We start from the raw sequence: 22,157 nt of genomic DNA on the forward strand, positions 1-22,157 counted from the left end.
CAAAGAGGATTAGACCTCCTTTGGAGAGACAAGATACATGAAACTTAGATATAGAAGGTTAGGGCTCCATGAAAATAGGAAGGGGGAAAACAACTAAACATTAAGGGTTCTTACAGACTTAGTGATGACAAATTTAATCCCTGAAAGCCTCAGATTCAAGCTCGTGGGGGGACAGGGACCAATTCTTTTCTGTAGGCCTATATATAAGTTCATAAGAAAGACTGGGGGTAGAGCAGAAGATGTGAGTGAGAGCCTTCTTGGTGTCAGACAGGCAAAGAATCCTATTCTCTTCCCAGACCCATCCAGCTTTAAGCTGCTGGGGGAGGAGTAGGAAATATTTTTATACCAAGGGCTCAGGTATGAAGCACCCCCTAGAAGCTGAGGGTACAGTAAGAACTCCGAGTCAGTCAATCATAGGGGCACTCCAGGAACCAAACTAAATGAAGTAACAATAGGTCACTGCTGAAGTTTGATGCACTGAAAGTAAATCTAGCAACCAAAAATACAAACTCAGTTTAGCTACTGACCAGTTGACTTACTGACCTAATCCCTATACATACTTGAACACCCTGATGGAAGAAGGATACTCATTTCTAGGTTTCATTGCTATTGACTTAAGTGTCTACTGTCCTTCCACATGCAATGGACAGAGTTTAAATTAAAAAAAAAAAATTGAGACCCACTATTAAATGACAAAGAAGTTAGAAGCAGACCTGAAGAAAACCCCTTGCTTGGAATTATTCAAAAAGTTAGTAAATAATCTGAAATAGTGGGAAAGCTAGAAAACATGCAAGAACAAATGGACAATTTCAGCACAAAAATGAAAGTTCTAAAAATCAAATAGAAATGTTGTAAGTTAGAGAGAAATAGATGAATAATTTTTTCAATGACCTTATGGGCTGACTGAGCACAAAAGGATAAAGAAGTACTGACTTTGATGGCCAGCCAATTAAAATGATCCAATGGAAAGGAAGGAAAATGACCAGAGTGGAAATACAACATAGAATGGAGTAATTAATACTTGTTGGTGGTATAAAACAGTCTAACACAAGAATAATTGGAGTCCTAAAGGGAGAAGAGAAGGAGAACCAGGTAGAATAAATGTTTAAAGAGATAATGGAGGAGAATTTTTTACCACTTCTTATAAATGTAAACAATGCTTTCCACAAGATTTAACATTCTCACACCTAAATATACCCAAGAGAAATGAAAAACTATGCCTACCCAGGGGTGCCTGGCTGGCTTAGTTCATACAGCAGATGACTCTGCATCTCAGGGTTATGGGTTCAAGCCCCATGTTGGGCATGGAATCTCCTAAAAAAAAAAAAAAAGAGAAAGAAAGAAAGAAGAAAAGAAAGAAAAGAAAAGTATGCTTACCCACAGACAAACACTTGAACATTTATGGCAATTTTATTCACAACATCCACAAATTAGAAAAGGCCAAAATGTCAACTGGGTGGTAAATGGATATAAAAATTATGTTATATCCATATAGTGGAATAATCCTCAGCAATCAAAAGGAGGAAACTCCTGATACATTCAACCAAATATTTGAATCTCAAAAGCACAAAGCTGAGTGAAAGAAACTAGATACAAAAGCAACATGATTCTATTTATTCAACATTCTGGAAGAAATCAGATCACTGGTTGCCAGGGGCTGTGTGAGAGGAGGGGAACTTATCTACAAAGGATGGTTATAAAGGAACTTATAAGGGAATTTATAACTGTGAAAAGGAAACTTTTTGGAGTGGTGGAAATATTCTAAATTTTCCTTTCAGAAGCAGAAATAGGACTATATAATTGTCAGGTCTCATTGAGCCGTATACTAAAGAAAGGACAAATTTTATTATAAGTAAATGATACCCCAGTAAACCTAACATATAACCTGGGAGAAATTAAGGGAAGTGTGGAAGTCCTAGGTGGAAATATTTTGATAGAATAAGGTCTCCTGAGCACCTTTTTCTCCTGAAATTATGGGGAAGTCTTTTTGCTGTGTCTTAATAAATGGAACTTCCTGGATTTATTAGTTCACTGATATGTTTGAAAATGGCCAAAGTGGGATTTTAGCTACAACTCCAGAGAATAGTTTTTGAAGAGCTGTCAATGAACTAGAAATAATAAAGTGACAGACTTGTAAGAAGAACCCACACATTGTGATAACACTTCTTATCTGCAATACTATGTCTCTAAAATGGTTCTAAGACCTTTAACAATTTTTTAAATGGTCCTCTAGGGATCTTTGGAAAATCATGATCTTTTAAGTTACATTGAATCACCTCAATTGATTATGAAGAAAATAGGAATTACAGTTGAGAGGAAGATGGGTTATTTTACCTCTAAAAAACATGATAAATGTTACTAAAAGATGATTTGTATCTTTTGACCCAGAATTTCACTTTGTCAATTGAAAATAAGGAAGAAATAGAAAAAATCTTTTAAAAGGAATTAGAAGGTTTATAAATATTAATTTCCATACTAAGAAGTTTGAACTATCTTAATTTTTTATTATGTCTAAACTTAGAAATTATTATGAAAACTGTGACTAACATCAATCCATTGTGTTGCTGGCTCTTTTTAAAATTTTATTTATTTGAGAGAGAGAGAAAGAGTGAGTGAGAGAGAGCACAAAGCAGGGTGAAGGGCAGAGGGAAGGTCAGAGTGAGAAGCAGACTCACCACTGAGCAGGGAGCTCTATGCGGGACTTGTCCAGTCCCAGGACTCTGGGATCATGATCTGAGCCAAAGGCAGATGCTTAACCGACTGAGCCACTGAGGCACCCTGTGTTGCTCTCTTTAAAAATTATCAAAAAGTTTGTATATTAACATGGAAAGCTGAAGACTATAATGGTAATACATATGCAGCTGAACACAAAGTTAGATGGGGAATGTGATTATAATTATGTCGAAAACAAAAGCAAATACATTCGTTCTAGGACTGAAAGAATAATGGATGTACTATTTTCTTTATTTCACTTATTTCTTTCACTTGCATGGTACTCATCAGTGCTGGCATGAAAAATGTTTTTGAAAATTTTGTACTTTTACCAATTTGTCTCCAAAATAGAGACCAAGAAGCTAAGGTCATATGTTAAGTCATAGCCCCGAGCTAATGGCTTTATTCTTGTCTGAGCAGCAAGGTTGGCTCTCAGTGGGAAAAGATAACTGATAGAGGGGATGGTTCCAAGAGGGAGATTCCTAGGCTGGCTTTAATTCATAGACTTTTGTTATTGTGGTTTTTTCTCTTTTGGAGGCTGTAGTACAATGCACGGTAAGCAGTCAGAATTTGCACTGCTCTTGTTATATGGGTTATCTACTGCTGCATAACAAATTATCCCCAAACTTATCAGCCTAAAACAACAAATATTTTCTATGTTACAGTTTTTGTGGTTCAAGAATCTTGATGTGACTTAGCTGGGAGCCTCTGGCTCAAGCTTTCATGAAGTTGCAGTCAGGCTGTTGGCAGGGTTTGTGACCACAGCAGAGGGTTTGGCTGAGCAAGGGCAATCTGTTTGTAAGCCTGCATGGTTGTAACCAGGACCTGAGTCCCACCGTAGGCTAGATGAGAATCCTCATGGCATGAAAACTTGTGAAGAGGAGTGGGGGAGGAAGGGGAAGAATGAACAGGGGAAGAAGGAAAAAGAGAGGGAGAAAGAAATGAAATCACCCAAGATGGAAGTCATAGTCTTTTTATAACTTAAGAAGTGGCATCATACCTTTTCTACCAAGTTCTATTAGTTAGAAGTAAATCAGTAAATCTAGCCTACATTCAAGGGGAAGAGATTATATATAGGCATCAATACTGGAAGTATAGAATGAGACAGTGGGGCACTGGTGTGTGTGGGGGGGTTCATTTTAGAGGCTGTCTACCAAAGCTTTCTTCAGTTTGTCCATTCTCTTCTAAGGTTGGCCCTGGCCCCATAGGGACTCTTTGCCCTTTTCCACCTGGATTATTCTGATTTTGGCTGACACACATACATGCTAATATGATCACTTCTAATCATGATTAGTGACATTAACACATTGATAATTCAAGTCCCATTTCTTCTTAAATGTGTTAAGCAGCACTCTTTTTTAATCACACTTTTTTTCTGAGTGATTAATAATAAATGTCAGTTATTTGAGGATCCCTAAGAAAATCATAATTTCAAACTGTTTACGTTGGATAGTTGATTGAAAATGAGTGGCAACAGATACTGAGCTGATTTGAGGAGCAGAAATTCAGTCATTATTATTATTATTTTTTAAAGATTTTATTTATTTATTGGACAGAGAGAGAATGAGAGAGAGAACACATGAGAGGGGATAGGGTCAGAGGACAAAGCAGACTCCCCGCCGAGCAGGGAGTCTGACACGGGACTCGATCCGGGGACTCCAGGATCATGACCTGAGCCGAAGGCAGTCGCTTAACCAACTGAGCCACCCAGGCGCCCCTCAGTCATTATTTATATAATAGATTGACAGAATATATCTTGATGACTAAATGCCTAAGGTAAAGCATAACCATGTAAAGCATATCCATGAATATAATCTAGTATGTAGGCAGTAGATGCTATAGGAAATCTTAATATTCCTAGATATTTCTTATTGCTGAAATAGAAATTAAACAACTTAGTCTAGAACCCAAACTTGAACCCTGTGGGATTAAAAAATAACCCAAAATCCAAATGTTGACTTAATTCTAGAATGAGAATGACATAAGCTCATTCAAATAAGGCTCTCTGGAGTTACCTATGCACCCTACCAAAATAAAGCACTGCCAGTCTGCTCCAATGGATAGTTGTGGTTACATTTATAATTGACTCATGGATAATCCATGAGTTGTACTTTCTCCTCCCCTACGTACCCAACCCTTATTTTGAAAGAGGGCACTCTTTTGTAGAATTTGTTCACTCCCTCTCCTCACTGTAATTTGTAGCTCCTGAGACAACAGCCATTTCCTTAGATAACCTCTCTTTTTCCTGCCACATGGAGTCAGGATGCCTGAGTCATGTTGAGACCTTCATCGTGGCCTATTCTGTAGAATAGAGTCAAGAGTTTAGGATTGGGTGCATGGGAATCAGTCGGAGCTTTTCTCTGTGACATCTTGAATAAGCTAAAAAGAAGAACCCTTTCCTCCCATGTGGCAAAGGTGAGGTGAGAACCTTGGAGCTGCCTGTGGCTGTCCCTATTCCAGAGTCATGGAATTGGTGGTGTTAATGAGGCAGACTCAGGAGCCAGAGAGCACCCCCGTGATCTTCATGTCCCTGGTGTCAGTCATCTCTGAGATCTGTTCCGCCTGCTTTTGCTCATATTTGTTCCATGGTCAATAGCCACTTTCTTTTTTGTCTCAACACAGTTAAATTAGGTGAATGTTACCACATATCATCACATCTTTGCTCATGCAGAAATACTCATATTTACGTATGATCAGGAGGTAACAATCTGAATGAAATAGAGACTTAAAGTAAAACAGACAATAGATCGGTGAGAAAACTAGTGATCATATAGGGTTACAGTAAATGATAGTATAAGAGTGTTTGGGTGAGACTGAAGAATAATGATATGCATTTAAAAAAGAAAAACAGAAATGGTTATAGTTTTTTAGAGTTAATTATGTGTCAGGTGCTGAGAAAACTAAATAGTGATCTTACAGGGTTACAGTAAATGATAGTGTAAGTAAGAGTGTTTGGGTGAGCTTGCAGAATAATGATAGGCATTTGAAAAAGAAAAACAGAAATGGTTATAGTTTTTTAGAGTTAATTCTGTGTCAGGTGCTGAGCCATAAGTAATGAGGACCTTGAGACTGGGAACGGGAGTGGGGGGCGGTGATGACTGCACTTAGAGGGTATGTAGGCAATGCAGAGTCAGAACTGGAACTAAGATCTGTGTGACTCCGAATCTATGTGAAGCCATGAGTACAAAGCTAAGCAGATTAACTTTATTCTGTAGGCAGTAGAGGATGAGTAAATTTTGTTTGTGTGTGTTTTTAAAGCAGAATCTACCTTTGTGAAATGGTTGTAGAAGATGAGTTTTTACATCAGTGTGCAGAAATGGATCAAAGAAGGGCCAGGCATATATTACAGAGACATTCAGGGACCTCCAGAAATAGTTCATGTGTGCAATGCTCCTGGAGAATGTTTACAGTAAGTAAGATTACAGAGCTGTGAGTGTCAGGAAACTTCCCACTATCTGTGAAATGCAGGGCCAGATTTTATATGTATGGTTTACTATTCCCCAGGAAAAGTGTATGATAGAGACTCTGATGATGAAGGCAAATATGTAAGATTTCTTCCCTGAACAAGCCTTACATCAGCAAAACCATCCTTCACTTATAGAACAGAAAGTAAAAGATGCAAGTCTCCCTGAAACAGATTCAGTGATGCTCTGCTCCCCAGCTTGGAATCACTTGTAATTGCCAAGTTGATTTATAGTTATTGCTTGTCCCTATCTACCCAGTCGTCTAGAAAACCACTTATACTCACAGCTTACATCTCATTATTTCTAGCTTCTTCCTCCTTGCTTATATTTAAAATCACTCAGAAGATAAGGGATTGATTAATACACTTTATCATAGTCCTAGTGAAGATACAAACCTTGATTGTCAGTTTTATTTTTCTCTACTTTCTTGGGAAGGAGTGTAATACAAAGACAGAGTGAAGTGAAATCCCCAAATAGCCTGAATTTCAAATTTGAGAGTCAAATTTGACTCTTAAGCCACACGCTTTATAACCTGCCTGAAGAAATGATGTGATTTTAACATACACTTGTTAAATATCTAGTACATGTCGGGCATCACATTATATTTTAGGAGACACAGCATCCCCCACCTCACTGAGCTTTCAGCTTGGTCAAAGATTAAGTCCGAGATCTCAATTTACTTGAGATCAATCACTGCATTGAGACAAAGGATACATTCATGTAACAAATCAAGAATACAACATTTTTTTAGACCCCGTGAATTAAAGCAAACTTGGGAGAATCAGGTATCACTAAGTACCGAGAAGGCATCGGTGACAGAAGCCATAGATTCTCTAATTATCACTGAAAGATGGTTAGAACCCACACTGCCCCTGTGAGACACTTTTTCTACAATGATAATTTGGATTCACTCTGGACTACCCATATATTAGCAGCCTGTCAGATGGTCTCCCTGGTTCTGAGGCTCTTTACAAAGCTCAGGGCATTGGATGTTAATTTTTCTGTTCTCCTGCTCCAAGGAAGCCCACACGAGTGCAAAAATATGACCTCAGTTAGAATTTAGAGGAAGTAGCATTGGGGAACCTGGGTGGCTCAGTCGGCTAAGCGTCTGCTTCCGGCTCAGGTCAGGGTCCCAGGGGCCTGGCATCAAGCTCCGCATTGGGCTCCCTGCTCAGCGGGGAGCCTGCTTCTCCCTTTCTGTTCCCCCTGCTTGTGCTCGCTCTCTCTTTCTCTCTCTCTCAAATAAATAAATAAAATCCTTAACAAAATAAAATAAAGGAAGTAGCATTACCCTAGAAATGGAAGGAGGAAGACCTCAATGTGAGGCTGTGACATCAAATTGATTATATTCAAAGCAACTCGATATTAGCTTAACATCTAGGTTAAATATGTTAATATCTATGTTTACAGTAGCGAGTTTATGATTTAGTCCAACCTTGTGTAGCAGAAATGTTGCTATTGACACCAGAAACGTTTCGAATTTCTTTAAGGAGGAATTAGGGTTGGTACTCTGATTTTGGATGGTCTAAAACAGGGTGTTTGCTTAACACTTCATTTAAATTAAAAAAACACTTTATGGTATGTGAACAAGAAGAGTGGGTGTTCTGGACCTTGGGAGGGTGATTTGAACCCTCATGGGGCCAGTGCCTCTTCCCACCACTCAATTTTCAAACAGTCATTCCTGCTACTCTCACTCCGTGACATTTTGGCTATTTTAGGATGTCTAACAAAGTCCAGGTTCAGCCAAGTTTAACACCACTGATTTGTGGCTTTAAATTTCAGTCAATTTTCAATTATTTTATCTACCCGACGTCAAACAAGCATTCTAACTGAAATTTTCACAGAAATAACAGAATTGCTCATTTGTGACACTAGATAATAATAGCCCAAAGCCAAATTGCTACATTTAGAATAACCAACCATATTAAAACCAAATATACAATTTAATCATTTGTAAAAATCAAAGGAAGTCATAGAAACTATTTCAGAGCTTATCTAGAAATTAGTGGGGATTGTAAATTTCCAAAAATGACATTTTTTTATGTGTAAATGAATTTTAGCAAATAATTTGGTCTCTCTACAATGAATTCTAGTTTGAAAATGTCGCTCACAGAATGGTGAAGAGATAACATGTCCTTTAGGCAATGAAAAGAGCTTTTACTGAGTGCTTACTGCAAACTTCTAATGATAGCTCCTATTTACTGTTTATAATGTGCCCAGCACTGTAGGCTAGCATTTCACATATTTTCTCATTGTTCAACATTTTGATGAGAAAATTGAAATACTGATAGATTAAGCAATTTGAACTGGGTGATGCATAAGAACTGAAACCCTAACTTAAACTGGTGAGTCTAATTGCAGAACATTTGCTTATAACTCCAGTTCTAGGAATCATGGAGAAAACTGAACAGTGTAACTCATTTAGAAAGACTCATTGGTAAAGTTGCATTTAGTAAAGAAATGCGTAATCACATAATTATATTTTTGCTGTGTTTTCAGCTTTGGTCATTGGGAGCTCTTTCAGGAGGCATCTGTGTTTATCTCCATCTTTGACAGACTTCCATTTTTGTGATTTTGTTTGAAAACTTCCTTACTTTCTGGCACTATAAGTGACCCCAGATTCATCTTGTATATTTTTGCCCCAGAGCTAGAATCATCCTTTTCTCCTAGAACCCTGGCTCTTTCATTGGAGAATGACATTAGAGACCAAGATCTGGGTAATAGCTGTGACAGGTATTATTATCATGGCCCCTGTCAGCAAAGCAAGAAATATTTTGTGTGTAGGCTAACTCACATATACAGACATATCTATAAATATTTCTATTTATATCCATCTGTATCTAAATTAAGCTGGACACAAAGTCATATTAATGACTTCAACTCTGGTTCATTACTACATGGAACATTGTAGCCTTCTTCCCTGCCTCCTACCATCAGCCATCCATACTTGTTTTAGTATACATGTGTAGTGTTTTGTTATCATAGTATCCGTTCCATCCTAGGATCCTCTGGGCTCCTAAATGATTTTTTTTTAATTGCACAGATTAAGATTCACTCTTTATGTAATAAAGTGTTACGGATATTCACAAATTCACAGTGCCAAGTATCCACTACTCCAGTATCATGCAGAATAGTTTCGTATTTAAATTAATGGTAGAGAATACACAAACTTCCAGCACAGATGAATTTCAAATAAATTATGTAGATACGACACCCTCAAGGAGATAGAGCATAACTCACCATTCCTTAAGTATGAGCTGCACCTAGTGATTTCCTTCCCAAAAGTATGTTATATAAAGGGGGAAGAGTGACCATACAGTGGAGACATCTGCAAACACTACCTTAGCCAGATGGTCAAGGTCGGCTTCAACAGTGGTAAATCATGTTGGTGTCATGTACCATTGATGTGATAGGAATGGACTTTTATCTCTGTGGCCTTCCTCCCCAAAACCCATAACTCCAGTCTAATCATGAGAAAGATACAGATATAACCCAGCTAAGGTATATTCTGCAAAATACCTCATTAGTACTCCTCAAAATTGTCAAGGTCATCAAAAGTAAAGCAATTCTGAGAAATTGTCTCAGTCTAGAGGAGCTTAAGGAGACAGGATGACCAAATGCAATGGATATCCTGGTTGGGACCCTAGAACAGAAAAAGGACACTAGGTAAAAAGTAAGAAAATCTGAATAAAGTATGAACTTTAGTTAATAATGGTATATCAATTTTGGCTCATAAATTTTGACCAAATTACTGTACCTATGTAAGATGATTATTATAGGGGAAACTGGGAAGGGATATATGGGAACACTCTTTACTAGGTTCACAACTTTTCTGTAAATCTAAAACTATTCTAATATAAAAAAGTCGATTCTTAAAAAGTAACATTAAAAAAGACATGTATCATATGACCTCACTGATATGAGGAATTCTTAATCTCAGGAAACAAACTGAGGGTTGCTGGAGTAGTGGGGGGTGGGAGGGATGGGGCGGCTGAGTGATAGACATTGGGGAGGGTATGTGCTATGGTGAGCACTGTGAATTGTGTAAGACTGTTGAATCACAGACCTGTACCTCTGAAACAAATAATACATTATATGTTAAAAAAAAAAAAAAAGAAGAAGTAGAAGAAGATAGCAGGAAGGGAAAAATGAAGGGGTGAAGTCGGAAGGGGAAACAAACCATGAGAGACTATGGACTCTGAGAAACACACTGAGGGTTCTAGAGGGGAGGGGGGTGGGTTTAGCCTGGTGATGGGTATTAAAGAGGGCATGTACTGCGTGGAGCACTGGGTGTTATACGCAAACAATGAATCATGGAACACTACATCAAAAACTAATGGTGTAATGTATGGTGATTAACACAACATAATAAAAAAATTAAAAAAAAGAAGATGTGTGTATAAACAGACACATACATACGCACATACAATGGACTATTATTCAGCCATCAAAAAGGATGAAATCTTACCATTTACATCAACGTGGATGGAACTGGAGGGTATTATGCTGAGTGAAATAAGTCAATCAGAGAAGGATAATTATCACATGGTTTCACTCATGTGGAATATATGAAAAAGGGCAGAGGACTGTAGGAGAGGGGAGGGAAAACTGAATGGGAAGTCATCAGAGAGAGAAAAACCATGAGAGACTCTTAACTGTAGGAAACAAACTGAGGGTTGCTGGAGGGGAGGGGGGTGGGGGGATGGGGTAATTGGGTGATGGGCAGTAAGGAGGGCACGTGATGTGATGAGCACCAGGTGTTATATGAAACTGATAAATCATTGAACACTACATTTGAAACTATGATGTACTATCAGTTGGCTAATTGAATTTAAATTTTAAAAAAATGAAAGAAAAAAAAAAGAAAGGATACCTTGGTGAGAAAGAAAGGATATCTTGTAAATCTTTACAGCAGGGGCTAGCTAGGGAATATCAGATCAGCATTTCCATGTACATATGTATGTCTTATGTATTTCAGTTTACCCAGACTTCAGTACAGAACCTGACACCGAGAAGGTGTCTAATTCATTTTGCGGAATAATAGATGAATGAAAAAGTACCCTTGACACTTCATTCTTACCATGTTTTTTGTGTCTGTTCTTCCTGCATGTGCTCTTTGAATATTTTTTTTTCTTCCAGAAATGGCTATCCTTTTTCCTAAGCTTCTCCAGGCATCCTCTTGCTCCCTCTGTGTTCAGTACTTGCTTCTCTCTCTGTGTTGGCTCAAGCTGCACCCTATGCTCATCACTGACACGCATTCCATCACTGAATTCTGAGGAATTAGATTACAACCTACTTAATAATCAGGTCTGAAATGAATGAAATTAGGGCCCTGGTGAAAATCCAAAGTATTGAACAATAAGTTAGGTGTACAAACACACAGGCTTTATGCCATCAGCTTTGGCTGTTAAGAAGACTCCATTCTTCATCCTATTTTTTGGAAAAGTTGTGAAGACCTAAGTGTCCTGGCTGAAGAGCGTCTGCAAAATCTGGGTAGCAGTGCAAACATTTGGTCTCACACTATATTTTCTAACATCCATCTTGCCACCATCCCCCACCACTCCCAATGCTATTACCAAACTTTCTAGTCTTCAAAGCATGACTATGTAAGGATTAAATGACTCCCTTCCCCAAGCAGGGTGTTGGTCTCAGTGAACAGGACTTTGCCACCATCTGCATCTGCACTGGGGTGCCCCTTCAGGTACAAGTTCTTCTCTGGTGTGTGTACTTTGTCTCAATGCCAGAAGCACAGGGTCTCTGGAGTTGGCAAAACCACCATATCACAGCTCTGTTAGTTGCTTGGTATTTGATCAGAGGTTAGTTTACCTAACTTTTATGAGGATCATTTCCCTCAAACATGCCTACTTAGCTGGGTTGGGGCAAAGAGTAAATGAGATGATTTTTAAAATGTCTAGCCCAGTGTGAAACACAGAGTAGATACTCAATTCATGATAGCTAATTTTACCACCATCACTATGGCAATACACTCCTCCCACAAACTTACTGTAGTCCCAAAGCAAACATGCTGTTACATTCACACCCTCCATTATACTCAATGAGCAGATCCTATTTTTTCCTGAGAAACACAACTGACTCCTTCCATCCTCACTGTCACTTCTTCCTCTCAGAGTCTCATTGCTATCCCATGGACTCGCTGATAACGCTCCCTTCTCCCAGTCTTCCTTACTGTGCTTCATTTTGCACAAGGCTGGAAGACTTTGCTCCTAAAAATAAACCTTATTAGCACATTTCTTTGCTTCACATCTTTTGATTGGCTCCCTATTGCTTAGTTAAAGTGTTTTATTTATTCTAAGTCTCCTCCAAGACTTTTATTTCCTCATATGAATCATGAATCTCTAAGATGGGGTTATATGTCAGTTTTACTAATGCATTTTTCCACGGAAAACATTTTTTTTTCAACAGAGCATTTTTGGGAAACTATTTCACAGGAGTCCACAGGGCAAGGCTGGCCTCCAGTCAAGTTCAAACTTCTAAGCACAAATACACCCCACTTTTCTAAACTCAGCATCTTCCTGCTTCATACTTACTTTTTGTTCCAAATCTACTGTTTTCCAATAACACGCTTTATAGTTTCGTCCTTCCTTTGCAGATAATACGATTGGCCACTGAAACAGTCTCCTCAAATCTTCCCCCACACTTCTCCATATGCTCAACTTGGTGACCTACTGATTCTTTAGGAAACAGCTCAAATGTTATTTCCTGTGAGGCTTTTTTATTCTTCTGTCTCCTAAGCCATGTGGGTACTTTGGGAGTTTAAAAGGAAGAATAAACTATGTTCATACCTCTCATATTTATCACAGTGCTATGTGGAAGTCAGTCTCCCTCATTAAAAATAAACTCCATATGGGCTAGCATGTCCATGCTTCACTCTCTTTGTAGCTTCTTTTCTAGTTTACTGCCTAACATATATATAGAAAGAGCAATGGAGTGTAATGAATGTTTACTAAAATATTTGCTAAACATGCCACAGAATGGTATTTCTCTCTTTCTCACACGCATGCGCACAGGCACACAAAAACACACAGGCAAACTGTCACCAAATGACGTGGTTAATAATTTTCATCTTCAGTAAAGGTCCATGAACTTTTGGAAATCCCTGATTTCTCTGTTCCCAATCATATACATCCTATAAACTCTAATCCTTAAGAACCGTGATCTCTCCAGACTCACTGTACAATATTCTGCTTAACAAGGGCACGGCTGTTACATTTTGTGCCAGGGTCAATAATAGAGTATTCCCAACAGACATTGAAGGTTCTTCTAGAGACCCCTCAGAGGCAGCTCCTATGCAAAAATAGGAGAGGAACCTCAGATCGCTTCTCTGCAAGCCCACTTTGTCATTGTTTATCAATGATTCTCCAACCAATGCCCACTCCTATCTGACTGACACTTGATGACGGTTTCAATAGAACAGCTGTTGTTTCACATCAGATGCCTCTCTGTGAACAGCACCCAGGTACTGCCATCCCCATTGTTTTATGAATGCACTAGAGAAATGGCAGGTTGCCAAGACAGCATCCACATGGTTCCTTGAAACAACGCCCCGGACAAAAAAGGAAAGGAAAAAATCCCTCACAGATTGCAATGTGTACAATTTTGGCTGTTTTGCACATCCTCTGCAGCTGTGCATTCGTGATGCTATATTTAAGCAAAAATCTGTGTAAGAATTAGTCACTAGGAGATAGAAGTTTGGCGGCCATTTTAAGGATTTGGCTGTCACGGTTGTCAAGATTCTCTGTCTCCATCCAGAACAAGCTCTGCCTGTCTTACCATCAACCAGAAGTAGGATGTGAATACCTCCTGGAATTTAATCTTTTCATATATTGTAAGACTTGCTCAAAAATTAGCAAGCCCTCATTATTTTCTTTGTGAAAGTTATTGTCACTTTGTGCTGGTTCTTTAGAGTAATGGCTGTCAAAAGTTGCAACTTTTAAATAGTCATGAGAAGAGAAAACTTTGAAGAGGCTCTCAACCCAATACATCTTTTCTTATGCCCCTCCTTCCTTACTCTAAGGAAAATGAGAGTAAAATCATAATTAATGGGGAGATGGTTGCTCAGTTGAAATGTACAAGACCAATTGCTTTTCAGCAGGATGCAAATCCAACTTAAAGAGGCACCAACAATTTCTCATTGTCAGACAGAAGAAATACTTAGACAAACTCTGCCTAACAAAGAAAGGAAATAAAATACCCCATGGATTCATCTATTGATGAAGAAAAAATATGAAACATAATGACTACTGGAAAAGGAAAAAAATTCTTTGTGTTGTTATAAAATGCCTTGTTTTCAAAGATATATAAGAGCAAGCACCTGAGCACCCTTAAATAAGTCTCGTATGTAGAAGTCAGGGAAATCTCTGGGATAGGAAAAGTAAAATTACATTAGTTAATCTCAAAATGCTTGGCCTTCTCAAGGAAGTTAATGTAATGTGCCAACAAAATTCAGCAGATCCATTTACATCTTCTCTGAAAAACACTATCATCTTTTTCCAGAAACCTGTAAAGCTTAGATGTGTCTAAATCTTATTTGCCAGTTACATACTTCAAATATTTGTATATTCCTGAAAAAAAAAAAAAAGATGGTCATTAAATTTCATGTCTTTCTTATGTATGTTGAGTATTTGAGCTTATTTTAAAAATTCTACCCAACTATTTCCCAAAACTCAGTATTGGAACAAATTCTTGCCTCCAATTTGCTTATGTCTATCATTCAAATTCTAGTTTGGAGTCCTAAGAGTTATTCCTTTTTTTCCTCCAAGTGAATTAGGAGGAAACTTGGGTACTTTTACTTTTAAGATTTATTTATTTATTTCAGAGAGAGAGAGAGCGAGAGTGCATGCATTAGCTGAGGGTAAGGGCAGAGGGAGAAGGAGAGGATCTCAAGCAGACTCCACACAGCATGGAGCCCAATGTGGGGCTCAATTCCAAGACCCTGAGATCATGACCTGAGCTGAAGCTGGGCGCTTAATCAACAGAGCCACCCAGATGCCCCAAAAGTTAGGTATTGATATGTAACAAAATGTGTGAATTTGTGTGACTATGATAAGATTCAATACCTTTTTTTAAGCACTTTATTTTATTTATCATCATGATAAGGGTATTCTTTAATCCCCATCCCATATTTCCTCCCAAGTCCCTACCCACCTCCCTTCGAGGTGGCAACTCTCAGTTGTTCTTGTTAACATTCTCTTTCTTGGCTACGAGTTACTCTTTCCCTGAAATTTCTCATCACCACTTTGATACATAATGAACTAGTTTAGAAGAAGTTAATCTGTGCTAGATTTATGTCCCCTTAAATATTATTCTTCATATTTAATGTTACTTTTTATTTTTATTTTTTTTCCTTTTTTTATTATGTTATGTTAATCACCATACATTACACCATTAGTTTTTGATGTAGTGTTCCATGATTCATTATAAAACAGCTACACAAACTGTAAAACTGTATTCTGGAAACTGACGTCAGGGCATCACTTTCAAGCAAGGATTAACACAGAGATAAAATATTCAACTAATTTGTAACAACATTACAAACAATCTCTCTTTCTTAGGAGAAACACAGAAGTCGATGTCTCTGTCTCAGGTTCCAAGATAGGACTGGATAGGAAGAGGAGCTCCAATTAGGGGATACCCTTAGTTTTTACTTTGTTGTAGGTTAGGCCAATAATCCCAATTTTTACAGAAATGAAAACATGCCCAACCAAGGAGAAGAGGAGGGAGACTTTCCATGCTTACAATATAAAGAGAGAGCTACTTACAGTTAAAGCAACCACTCACGCTGTCTCAGCTGATCGCATTAAGGCCAGGAAGGTATAAGGCAGGTGTTTTTGTAGAGAGCAAAGGCTGAAGAAGAAAGATGAAAGTAGTCAGAGGGGAAGCCCTGAAGACAAACTCACTTCATTCCCAATATTGCAGAGAAGGCTAGGCCTGAATGTGATCACAGTAGCATGGCCAAAATGGGGGAAGACTAACCACTTTTCTTCCACTGTCTCTGCAGACACCATTAACTGGCTTAAACTCAGCTCCAAAAGGGACAAAGTAATTCCATTCATGCTGAGAAATCTTGAAGGATTTTAAAATCATGAGTTTAAAATCAAGAAAACCACAAGCATGTTAACATGGGTGTCTGAAAGAAAATCCAAAAACAAAGTTTATCACTCAATGGGACTCTTTTCCTTGGGACTATAGCATCATATTCTTGGAACTGAGTAGATTAATGCTGAACTTCATGGTAATTCTAGGATCAAGAAGCTAACTGTCTCATTTGACAGATCGATTCATGAGAACATTTTCTAGCGTAATAGTCATAATAGTGAAACATTAGTCACTGATTGCAACTTGTGTATATTTGAAAGTCATGCCAAAGCACAAAACCGTTCTTTTGGAGTACATAAACACTAAAAAAACAGAACAAAACCACAAAACTTTAATGCCTGAGACATTCCCTCTGCATGATAAAACTCTCTTGTAGGGTGTTACCAGAGTAAATACATTTTATCCACGTGCAGAAAAGGGCATGTAAATGAATCAGGATTTTGAGTAACTCCAAAACACAGGTTTTTCTCTCTGCCTTCCTGTTTTTTCTCCATCTCTGAATCCCTTTGATTGAAGCATAAGACAGGTTTCAAATCATATCCCGAATCCCTAAATGACCTCATCTGAATTGACCTCAATGGGGATGACACATGGCAACTGATGTGAACATCGTCCAGCCCAGGTTTCTGCCAGAAGTTCTGAATTTCCTTCCTTCACACCAGCCAAAGGAAAGTTGGTCCCAGTCCTTGTCTTTGCAGCCCCTAAAACATAATGCAGGATCTAACACCCTGAGACACCCATCCCCTCCCTCTCTCCACCACGTAAGTCCCTGGCTCTTTCCTTCAGGGATGAATGCTGGAGGATTTTAGGAGCTAATTGTCACTGATACTTGGAAGTCTAATCACAGTGATAAAGAGAGTGTGTTTGGCCTTTACAGCTTTCTAAAGTGCCTATATTGCAAGCATGAAATATGGTTTCATGAATGCTGTAGAGTGGATACTTGGGCTTTATATTTGACTCTAATGAGGTCTTTTGAGTTCTGATGCTTATTTTGCAAGATTAATGCTGGCTATAGTCAATACAGTCAAACTTCAGCACTTTACTGCATTTCACACTTATATCTGGAAGAGAAAAGAATAATAGGGCATTTAAAATATAGAGTAGGTAGTAATGCTTTTTGATAGCTTATTGTGCTGATCACCAACCAAAATGGCTTGATTAAAAAAAAAAAGTACCATTTCATTTGAGGTTTCAAATTATTCTCTCTTCCTATAAGCCTAGAAGATATTGGCACAAGGTGTACTCCACTTCTAGTATCCACTGACCTGGATAGCCAGTGTGTTTATAGTCTATAACATATAATCCCACGTTCCCGTTTTTTGTTTTTACGGGTGTGTTTTGCTGTTGGAATGATTGCCACCAACCTCACAGACTGCTGTAAAAACAGGTTCCGATACAGAGCTAGACAATGATCAGAAACAGTAACAGCCAAGTAGCAAATATACCAAACCTTAAACAGACCTCTGACCAAATCTGTTTATCAATTTAGAAGTTCCATGTCACCCACATGCTCCATATAGACCGGTGACTTGAGGCTAGAGGGATCTCCATCCATGTCACCCCCAAGAAACCTTTGAGTACATCTTGGGTTTGTGGAAAGTCTTCAAGACAGTAGGGACGGAAGTTCAGATCAGAGGAAAGGCCCATCTTTACAGTCTGGCATCTCACTTTTGCATCCTATCCTGGTCCAACTATATATGTGATCTTGGGCAAGCTCCTATATTTGACTGAGTGCCTGTGTCCACGTCTATAAAATGAGAATACTAACCCCTAACTTTCCACGGAATAACTTGTAAGTATTCAGTGAGGTGAAGAATGAAAAGCCCCTGGCTTAATAAAAATTAGTTGATTAAAGCATTAGAATTTTCCATGCAAATAGCTTTGAGGTTTTAAGGAGAAAAGTCTACTCTCACCCCATCTTTATCTATTCACCTCCCCCTGTCTCTGGCGAACAAAGTAGTTATCATACTAGAGACAAAATAAATAGATCTCGTAGGAATGGATAAATTTATGCTTGCTCTTGGATTCTGTGTCAGCATCTCTTATTTAAAACCCTAGATGGTTATCCCCTCCAAAAAGGGAAATTCTCAATGATAAGTAAACATGCCTGGTCCTCCACTGAGAGCAGCAAATTCCCTGCCTGAAAGATTTCCTTGGCTTCTAAGAAAGAAATGCATGCTGCTTTTTTGCCTTTACAAAGTCCTCTCCCCTCCAACCCCTACACCACTCCCCCCTGCCCCCCACGTCAAGAATATTTCTCATCTTTAAAGCCAAGTTGCTGTGAGTTGCTGTGCTCATTCTACCCCTGAGCCTTGGAGAAGACTCTAAAACCCACTCCAGTTGTAGAGGCATACCACAGACTTCTAAGTAAGACTTTTTTGAGACCATGTGCCAAGAGTCAGATCCAACTGATACCAAGAAGTCTAAACCATTCCACGCTAATATGCTCACCCTTCTGTTTCAGTAATCGTGTGAGGTTTTCCTCACCGTGACAAAAACGGGGCTTTGTGAAGCTCTTGACCTCACACCAGGATTCTGTGGCAAATCTTGGTCACCTAGTGATGTACCATCATCACGTTTTTAATTGAAAATGAACACAGTGCAGCTTAAGTATGTTTTCCTGGAGTGGTTCACAGCACTTCCCTCTTACCCAGGCTGCGAGATAAAAGACACACTTTAGAAAATTCTTTCTCTCCACTTCTTTTGTTAAGTTAAAGTATTTTTTTGGGGTTTCTGGAATTAAAATAAAACAGATAAAAAATTTAAAAAAATGTTTTTGGGCTTATTTCCACTTTTCTGTCTGTCCACGACTTAAAATGTTCACTGGATGTAAGCTTTGAAATCCTATGTACATCACTCCTCAGCTCAATAAGTGCACAAAATTTGAAATGCTCTGACACTTTGTGGTTCTATGTATCCCCAACTTAAGTACAGGATTACTTTTATTAAAAGAAATTTTACATGTTCAGAATCAGTGTGAGTCTACTACTCTAATCCAGTGAGACTCTTCCACTTGGAAAGAGCTCTTTGAGGTTTGACATGATTGACACATGCTTCTGATAAGGCATCCTGAAAGGAGTATTAATATTCTAAATAGCCCTGATTTCTCAGTGCAAGAGTTTCCATCTCTGGCATTTAGCTGGGAATGATTGCACATATATTGGACTTTATACCCTGAGTTGATTTTCTCAATCACAGAATGACTACAAAGGCCAATTCCAACTGGTTTTAAATTTTTTCTATTAATATAAGGATGGAGGTTAAGAATGGTATGACCTATTTTTTTTTAGTGTCTTCAGTTGGGATGAAACTTTGTGAAATTTTAATAATTTCTAGTCAAAAGTATTTCAGTATATTATATAACCAAGCGAATAAATAGCCTTGGGGCTTTGGGAGTTGATGTTGAACTGTCATGTTTCAAGTAAAACCTACTTTTGCTATAGTCTTAAAGATTAAACAATGACTGTTATATTCTACCAGAGGTGAATGTTCTCAAATTACTAGTTCTTTCCCAATTAGCTTTCAAACACTTAAATCACTAAAAAAATCTTAGTGCTACCTTAAGCATAAAATACACATTTTGTAAGACGATTTCTTCTTGAGGAATTCACAAAACACTTAAAACCTAGTCTTCCATCTTGTTTCAACAAATGAAATAAAATGTATGGAGAAACAGGAAAGAACCACATATTGGAATTTCCAGAAAGGAAAACATACATCATTTTCACCTGACTTGAAGAGTAAATGTAGTACTCAGTCACTGGCTTGAGAAAATAATACTTTATCAGAGTGGGGTGTGGAAGGGCGTTTGTAATTGCTGGGCCTACCGTCAGGAGGACATATGCATCTGACCTTAATATGATTAATACACCTCATTTTAAGAAGCAGTCATGCCTAGTGCTCGTAAGTACATCAATTCTCAAAAAACTACCAGAAGAGGGGTCTGACAATTAACAATTCTTTTGAAAAACACGTTTGCCAGGTAAACTGTCACTTTAGCTAGGTTGCTGAGGGTGGCCACTATGAGATGTGAGGACAGCTTCTTAGGCATTTTACCAAACACAGTTCTCAACTTCAGGCAGTGAATGAAATTCAGTGGCAAACTGCACTGAGTGAATATTGGGATGCATATATGCTTGGTCATTTTGGGTAACTCGGGTATACTAATCATCAAAAGTAAGGGAGATGAAATAAGATAATGCAAGATTTATTTTTAATTTTTTTTCAAAACCAAAGCTTTAGTATAAATCGTATTAGCCTTATTTACTCACCCATATAAACACATACTACATACATATACATACATATACATATATATAAATATATTTATATTTATTTACATATAAATAAATATATACATATATAAATATATTTATATTTATTTACATATATATGCACACACATTAAAAGTCAGGAAGGTAAGATTTATATATATGTGTATATATACACATATATAATTATATTTATATTTATTTACATATAAATAAATATATACATATATAAATATATTTATATTTATTTACATATAAATATATACATATATAAATATATTTATTTACATATATATAATATATATAAATATATATGTGCATGTATGTATACACACATTAAAAGTCAGGAAGGTAAGATTTATATATATACATATATTAAAATATATTTATATTTACATATAAATATATACATATACAAATATATTTATATTTATTTACATATATACACATATATATGAATATATATGTATATGTATGTATACACACAACACACACACATTAAAAGTCAGGAAGGTAAGATTTCTCATAATGTTTATTTGAAAAAAAATTACATGCAAATCCCAAGCAAAAAAATTATAAATCAAAGTGAGCTACTCAACACCTAAGGATTTCTCTGTCACTGATTCTGTAAATCTCTATCCAGAATTTGGCAGGATATAGCATGTAAAGAGTAAATCACCTATGTCTTAATTTTTGCCAGGAACTGTTTAAAGGCAAGTAACTTGAGTTTTCTGGGTCTGGTTGTTGAAATTTCAAATGTGAAAAGAAGCTCACTTTGTTACCCTACAAAATATTGTTGAATATAAAAAGACTAATTAGTAGAGAGAAAAATAAGGCCAAAAAATATTTAAAATGGCCTATAGAAAGAAAGTATCCAAAATGACTGAGTTCTTGCCAAAGAAGAATTCAGCAAATTAAAGAATTTTTATACTTTATATGTGTATTAAGCTAATTGTAATAATTTATTGGGTAAATACTCTCTTCATCATGTCGTATGTGAATTTACCTTACTAGCATTTTACATATTTCCAGTTCCCAAGACACATTATCTCTTATATTCTCAGCACTATACATCAGAATACAGAATGTTGACTACAAAATAAAAGTCTGAAGATAGATTTCTTGAGAATCAAAATAAAGTTATGAGATATGTCAGAGTATTCTCTTTAAAATGATCATACAGGGGCGCCTGGGTGGCTCAGTCGTTAAGCGTCTGCCTTCGGCTCAGGTCATGATCCCAGGGTCCTGGGATCGAGCCCCGCATTGGGCTCCCTGCTCAGTGGGAAGCCTGCTTCTCCCTCTCCCACTCCCCCTGCTTGTGTTCCCTCTCTCGCTATGTCTCTCTCTGTCAAATAAATAAATAAAAATAAATAAATAAATAAATAAATAAAATGATCATACATTTGGGAATTTCTATAAGACTGATTTGAAAGACTCATTTCTATTGTTTTCCAAAGAATATCAGCAATCATCAGAGCCAATACTGGATCAGATAATAAAACATGATTCTGTGATTACATTTTTGGGTAGAGATTAAAAGAGATCGATATAAAAGTAGGCACAAATAGAAAATGTTCATTCTGAAACTGGGTTT

This window comes from Mirounga leonina, unplaced genomic scaffold (genome assembly GCF_011800145.1).
Source record: "Mirounga leonina isolate KUSES-001 unplaced genomic scaffold, KU_Mleo_1.0 Mir_168, whole genome shotgun sequence".
Taxonomy (NCBI): Eukaryota; Metazoa; Chordata; class Mammalia; order Carnivora; family Phocidae; genus Mirounga; species Mirounga leonina.